Source organism: Lygodium microphyllum, chromosome 18 (assembly GCF_053477565.2).
Source record: "Lygodium microphyllum isolate KBCC chromosome 18, Lygodium_microphyllum_v1.1.10, whole genome shotgun sequence".
Taxonomy (NCBI): Eukaryota; Viridiplantae; Streptophyta; class Polypodiopsida; order Schizaeales; family Lygodiaceae; genus Lygodium; species Lygodium microphyllum.
In genome coordinates this window covers 90,617,830-90,625,275 of record NC_141152.1, presented here as the reverse complement: position 1 = coordinate 90,625,275, position 7,446 = coordinate 90,617,830, and positions in this window count along the sequence as shown.

The following is a 7,446-nucleotide window of genomic DNA, read 5'->3' as shown; positions in this document are numbered from 1 at the left end:
TCTTAAGGCTCAGCTCAAGAAGAGCTTTGAGATGAAAGATCTAGGACAGGCCTCTCATATACTTGGTATGCGCATTATGCGCGATAGATCTCAAGGACTACTCTATTTGTCACAGAGGGAGTACATTCATAAAGTCCTTGAGCGCTTCTGCATGCAAGATGTTAAGCCTATTGGCTGTCCATTACCTTCTCATGTGAAGGTTTCATAGGCCAATTGTCCGTAGATAGATGAGCAAAGGGTTGAGATGGCCAAGATTCCCTATGCATTAGTCATGGACAGTCTTATGTATGCCATGATAGCCACCCATCCAAATATTGCTTTTTCAGTTAGGGTTGTGGCATGTTATATGGCTACACCTGGCAAGAAACATTGGGATGTCATGAAGGGTATCATGAGGTACATGAAGGGCACATCAGATATGTGTCTTTGCTATGGCAGTCAAGATACAGGAGTCATGCAAATAGTAGGAAGTCCACTCCTGGCTATGTGTTCACTTATGCTGGAGGGGCTATCTCTTGGATGTCCAGGCTGCAAAAGTGTACGGCCCTTTCTACTATAGAGGCCGAGTATATTGTAGCCACAAAGCCTTGCAAGGAGGCTATCTGGTTAGGCTGTTTGATTGCAGACCTTGGTATGACAACTACTATGTCTACAGAATCCATTCAAATTCTATGAGTGCCATTCAATTGGCCAAGAATCTGGTCTTCCATGCGAAGAGGAAATATATTGAGATGAGGTATCACTTCATTCGTGAGGTCATTGAGGACAAGTCTATTGACCTTGTCAAGACTCTAACTGAGCAAAATCCTGTAGACTTGCTCACGAAGAGCCTTACTACCAAGCGCTTTGCCTTCCTCAGGAGATTGATAGGCATTGGTTGAGATGACATCTTTTTCCTCATCCTGTTGTACATGTGTACATATTGTACTATCCTTTGTTTTTTCTCTCTCAACACTGGGGTAGATTCGCCTTTAAGTGGGAGGTTGTTGGGGGTAAAGGCACCTCCGCCTAGCCTCCCATGTATTACTACACTGACAGCACCCGCCACTACACACTGTAGGTGGCGGGTGCCCATCACAGTCACTTATTCTTTATTCTTTTACTGACAGTTTGAATAAAGGAAGACCCGGCCACACATTGTGATTGTTGGAGTTCCCACTTTTGAGTCTCTCTCTCTCTTTGCTCTTGCTCTCCATCCGCCATAGCTCTCACTGCCAAGCTTCTTCCTCCTGGGTTCCACTTCCCTTTCAGCAACATCACTATTGACAAGGTTAGGAATCAACCAAGGCTCTAAGAGGCAATTGAAAATCCCTGTGGTAGCAAAACAGCTGGACAAATACAAAACTACTGTCAACCCATACAGCTTCGTGGAGCAATTTGAGCAGGCCTACAAGGCCAACGGTCTCACTGATCCTACTCAAGGCTCCCAGGCATTTGGACTATGCTTAGGTGACAAGGGTCTTTGAACGATGTCGACTATACTGCCTCTCATTGAACCCCTTGAAATGCCAATTGTGGGTGAAGCATGGATGTATCCTACAACACGTGGTATCAAAGAATGGCATTACCACACAGATTTCTCGAATATCAAGGTCATTGTCGATCTTCCACCCCCAGTTGATTACAAGGGTATTTAGTGCTTCTTAGGACATACCGGAAAATATTGACGATTTGTGCTAAACTATGCATTGATTGCTAGGTCTCTATACAATATGTTGATTGTATTTGAATGGACCGTAGAATGCTAATGCCTGTATGAGGAACTAAAAAATCCTCTAACCACCGCTCCAATACTACAAGCCCCAGATTGGACATTCACGTTGTTCCATGTACACATAGATACTTCGAAATTCACCGTAGGAGCTGTGTTGTGCCAACCTGGTGAACACAACCTAGACTACCCAGTGAGCTTTGCTAGCAGAGAACTCACTGAGACTGAAATGAATTACTCGACAACGGAGAGAGAGGGCTTGGCCATGGTGTTTGCTCTGAAGAAATTTTGACACTATCTTTTGGCTACGCCTTTTACTTTCCTTGTTGACCATCAAGCCTTGTTGTATCTGGTTAATAAACCATGCGCTACAAGACGCATTGCTAGATGGCTTCTTCTGCTTTTGGAATTTGACTTCTTCGTGTGGTAGTGCGTAAAGGGAAGTAGCACTACATGGCTGACCATCTGTCTCATATCCCCATAGGAGAAGTGGTTGGCCAAGGCATTGTGGATGAACTACCAGACGCACACCTATTCCACTTATCCAGTGAAAAAGATTTATTTAGAGCTGACATGACGCCATATTGGGTAGATGACATAGTTCAAGTGCTTGAGCACGGACTTCTGGAGAGACCAATAGATAAATCCTGACTTAGGCGGCTCATCCTAAAGATCCAACCATACCAGTTAATAGCAAGCCAACTTTACAGGCTAAGACAAGACGGGTTACTGTGCAAATGCATATGTGAACATGAAATGCATGACATGCTAACATAGGCACATGACGGAATCATCGAAGGACATTTCAACAAAGAAGCGACAGCTCGCAAAGTACTACAGTCCCAGTTGTGGTGGTCTACCCTTTTCCAAGATGCTACACACTTTGTGAAACACTGTGACAAGTGCCAAAGGACCAAATTCTCGATTCGTAAGGATCACATGGAGCTAACCCCAATTATCACACAACAACCCTTCGAGAAATGGGGGATTGACTTCATTAGATCCATTAGTCATGCAACATTGTATTCACAAGCCAAATACATTATTGTGGCTACCAATTATCTGACAAAATGGGTAGAAGCGGGAGCTACAAGAAAGAATGACGCTCGGACCACCGCTAAGTTCCTATGGGAGCAAGTGATCTCACGATTTGGCTGTCCTATCGAACTAGTTAGCGACCAAGGTACCCACTTCATCAATGAAGTGATTTCTCACCTCCTATCCTCCTTCCTAATCATCCATCACAAATCCTCCCCTTATTACACACAGGCAAACGGTCAAGCCAAATCAACAAATAAAATCCTAATAAACATCCTGATTAAGGTCATCTCTGCTTCATGCAGTGATTGGGATAACAAGTTGATGGTGGCCTTATGGGCCTACCGCACGGCTTACAAGACAGCTGTAGAAAAGACCCCCTTTAAATTGGCATATGGCATAGAGGCAATCCTCCCCTTGGAATTATTTGTACCAAGCCTCAGGGTCGCCCTTCAAGAAAGATGGGATGGAAAGGGATCTTAGACGGAACACTTGATTGAACTCAAGCGCTTAATGGAAACCCGGCTTCTAGTCACCCATGCACTTATATGCAAGAAGGCAAGATGCAAAAGTTGGTTTGACAAGCATTTTAAGCAGTGCAGCTTCGAACAGGGTGACCTAGTACTGCTAAACTTAATCAAAGGACATAAGCAAAAGTTGAAGTTTCAGGGGCTAGGACCTTTTAAGGTTCAAACCATCAATCGAACTGGCAACATAGAACTCAAAACCCTAGAGGATGAAGGCATAGGCTTCTTCAATGGTAGCCGCATGAAGAAATACTTCCCTCCCACATACCTATTGCATGAGCCCCCAATGCTAGCACCTCATGTCGACATATACAAGTAGCCACTATCACTGAAATAGACGGTGAGGATGAGGAAGCAGTACCCCTAGTCTACCTCAACATGACAGTCACTGCTAAGCACATGTGCACCATCAACGCATTGATTGATGAGGGAGCTAATTTTAATATCTTAACACCCATGACCATTGGACCCAAATTGGCAAACTGTCGTTGCAACTTACTAATGCTAGTCTCGCCCCTTATGGAGGCCAACCCTACAACCTTCTGGGAAAGTGCAAGGTTGTAGTTTTTATCAAGTCTGAGAGCATGCCGATAATTTTCTATGTGTTTCCCAACACTAAGGATGCATACAGAATCTCTGTTAGGATGAAATTTCAAGAAGCAATCTCATTGCAATGTCAACTACGAGTCGCAGTGCATCCACCTAGCTATGGGTAACGTTTGCATAGTTACAGCTTTCAGCAAGGTCAGTGCGACTCTTTCCAAGTCCACAAAACCACAGGTAAAGAAACCCACCGCCAAGTCTCAAGAGGAGGGTCATGACTTGTCACAACCTATCCAACCTCGAGGCTAGCAACCCACTAGAACCACCAGTAAAGCCCATGAACCCCAGTTCAATTGGGTACCTAAACAAGAAGTGCCACCTAGGAATAGAAAGCCACAGCCTTGCAAGGCTAACAATCTGTACCCAAAACCTAGGAGGCCAAGGCTGAACCATAAACATTGAAGCACGGTCAAGTCGCGATAGGTCCCTAAGACCTTATTGTGTGCGCAAGGCTACTATGAGGGTAATACCTGGATTTGGATGCCTAAAACTAGAGTGACCAAAGGCCCTACGCAAGCGCCACCCTCAAGCTTGACCACCCACAACATCATGCCAGGAACACTCAAACCGCTAGTGAATCAGGTCGCTAAGCCCATAGAACCTCCAAAGCCTAGCTCCGCAGAACTTGAACCAATTTATCACCCACAATCGCCCACTACCACCAACAAAATGCCCAGTTCTAGCACACATGATCCCACTCAGATCTCGCATGCATCTAGTAGCACGACAACCACAACCACCACCAAAACCATTGGATGGGAAAGCAAGCTTCAATCTAAAAGGCAAACCATGCCACGATCATTAGGAGTTGAATTATCTAGTCATGTCAAGCCTCAACTACCCCCCGGCCTTCGACCCTCTTATGAAAGACAATCAATTCTAACTTTGGGCGCAAACTTAGCTGAAAATACGAGGGACAACTTGGTTGCTTGCCTCCGACGCTTGGATGCTACTTTCATGACCTTGGCTAAAAGCTACGAACAACTAGACTTAGGCCTCTTGGAAGAACCTATGGCAACGGAAGTACGAACACTCCCTTGCTCTTGGGAAGAGCCGGAATTTGTATATGTCAAGGCTTTTGAAGCAGCTCAGGAATTGATTGCAACTGAGGTACCCCATGAGCAAGCTATCAAGCAACGCCTCATTATATCGTATAACAAGAATATAACCCGAGCCACAAATCAAGAAATTGCAGAGTTGAAACAGCTTACCAACCATAACTCCTCTTTCTTGCGAAAATGGTACACTCTACGATTGCAATGGTAGCAAGCAGGATACCAAATAATGGCCAATGCTGAACAGTGGCACGCAATCAAGGCATTTGAATATGACCCAACTTATGTCACTCCAACTTCCTATAGGGTGTTGACTTCTATTCGTAGCCAACCCCTAGAAGAACACACTGAGGGACATCTATATTTAGATCTCATCATCACTGAGGAGGAATTGCATGTCGCTAGTCGAATGGACTCCGATGACTTCTTGATTCACATTCTCACTTATATTACGCATGCAAGCATCTGCCCTTTCAACATGGATAGCTATGATAACCTCGAGTATAATCTGAATTTCTATGCCTAGCTCATCATGCGAAGGTAAAGCACTCACATTGTGTGCTGAATGGCCCTCATCCTCTAACCCCTTAATCCTAGGAAGGGTTCTTCTCAATTCCAAGAGGGGGAGGCATGGTGAAACAAACCAAAACACCTAACAAGAACCATAAAGGAAAATAACACATGTGAGACATGAGGGACCTCAATGGTAGGATGAAGCAACTTGTGACTGAGAAATTAACAATAAAACTTGAAAGCAATGGACGTAGGCTGTTGAAGGAAAAAGTCTAATCATGTACTAAAAATAGGTTTATCTACCAAGCATGAAGTCTTTTCTTTCAGTAAAGCTAGGTGGAAAAGCACTAATGGCAAACCATGGCTTATGACAAGAGCTGAGGATGCCGCAACAAGACCGAGCCCACCGCCTACCTTTCACGGAAGAGGAAAGAGCAAAGTACAGCCTATCCCTTGAAAATCGGGCATACACCCAACTCAAGTTTAGGAGCATCCACAACATTGAAGGGGTGGTGAGAAACGAAGAAGCTATTAGGAGGATTATGGATCAGTGCAACCTCGCCACATATATCGAAAAGTTTGGGACAAGAGCCTAAACACACTACGTGTGTGGAATTCCTGAGGACGTATAACCCTAACAAGGAGAGTGGGACAATGTCCTTGGCAAGCAGGGAAGGAACCAAGCAGGTGTAGGTCCACCGGCTCAACAAGACCTTAGTGGAAAAGGCACTGGGAATGGGACCAAAGGTGGAGAAGAGGCACAAAAGAGACTTCTATGCCATGCTAGGGATAAAGAAGGAAAGTGTCTTAACAAACGATGGCATAAGCATCTAGGACATTCCCTCGGGGGGTCCACTAGGGTTTACCGTATGGTACCACGTGAGTATAAGGGAGGGGGGTTATTTAAGGGAAGGAAGGTAAATTTTATAAGGTAAGATCCCATAAATAGGGGGTAGATAAGGGGTATTTTCATATATTTCTTGCATGCAGGTGACGTCTCCTTATTACTACTAGTGAATCCCTCGTGGACATCCCCGACGCGGAGATCAGATTGCAAGAAAAGATGATCCACGCCCTCTTCTCCAGCCTAAGGTACAATTTGCTATTGCATAGAATCAGTGTACCCATGCTAGAGAGCGTGGCGGCGCAATCACTGCATGAAGTGGATTGGAACAGCTATGTCAGGAAGACCATAGATCAATCAGCCAGGACACTAGCCCTTGGAAGTAGATCGACAGGTGGAGAATCCCAAGCATCAAAGGGATCGATAGGAAAAGGCCCTCAACCAGGGCCTCATTTATAGGGTATGGAGGAGTCTTAACCGCCCTTATCAGAGAGGCGATGAAAGAGGTGCAAGACGAAGAAGAGAAATAGGATGAAACACCTAATAGGTCACCCCCTCATCAAGAAGAAGAACAATCAAGTGAAAGGACAATTAGTGAAGAAGAGGGCAAGCGAAAAGCTCAATCCAGTAAGAGGAAGATGAAGATGCCTAAAAAGAGGACGACAAAGAATATGCACGAGAAAGAGAGGAAGAAAATAGAGGAAGCGGACCTACTTAAATCCAAAGCTGAGTCAAAAAGAGCCAAGGAAGAGAGGAGGAGAAAAGCTGTTGAACAAGAGGAGGAGTTGAGAAAGAAAGAAGAGGAGGACTTGGCACAAGCAGTGCACATGTCCATAGAATAGCAATGCATGGAAGAGGAGCTAGCAGCAATGAGCCCGCCTAGGCTAGCAGCAATGAGCCCGCCTAGGCAGGACAGGATGGAAACCAGTGCCCAAGCATTAGAAGACTTACGTCCACCTGCCGTCCCTGAAGGAAAGAGCAAAGCTACACTTGACACGACCCTGTTTACCCTCTTGCCCACTACCCCGACCATCACAGCAACACTAAGCACCCTAGCCATGGTAGACGCCACTAACCTTATGGCTTGGGTACAATATTTTGTCAACAAAGAGCTAGCTCAGTCAAAAAACATAGAAGCCCCAATTGTAGGGCAAA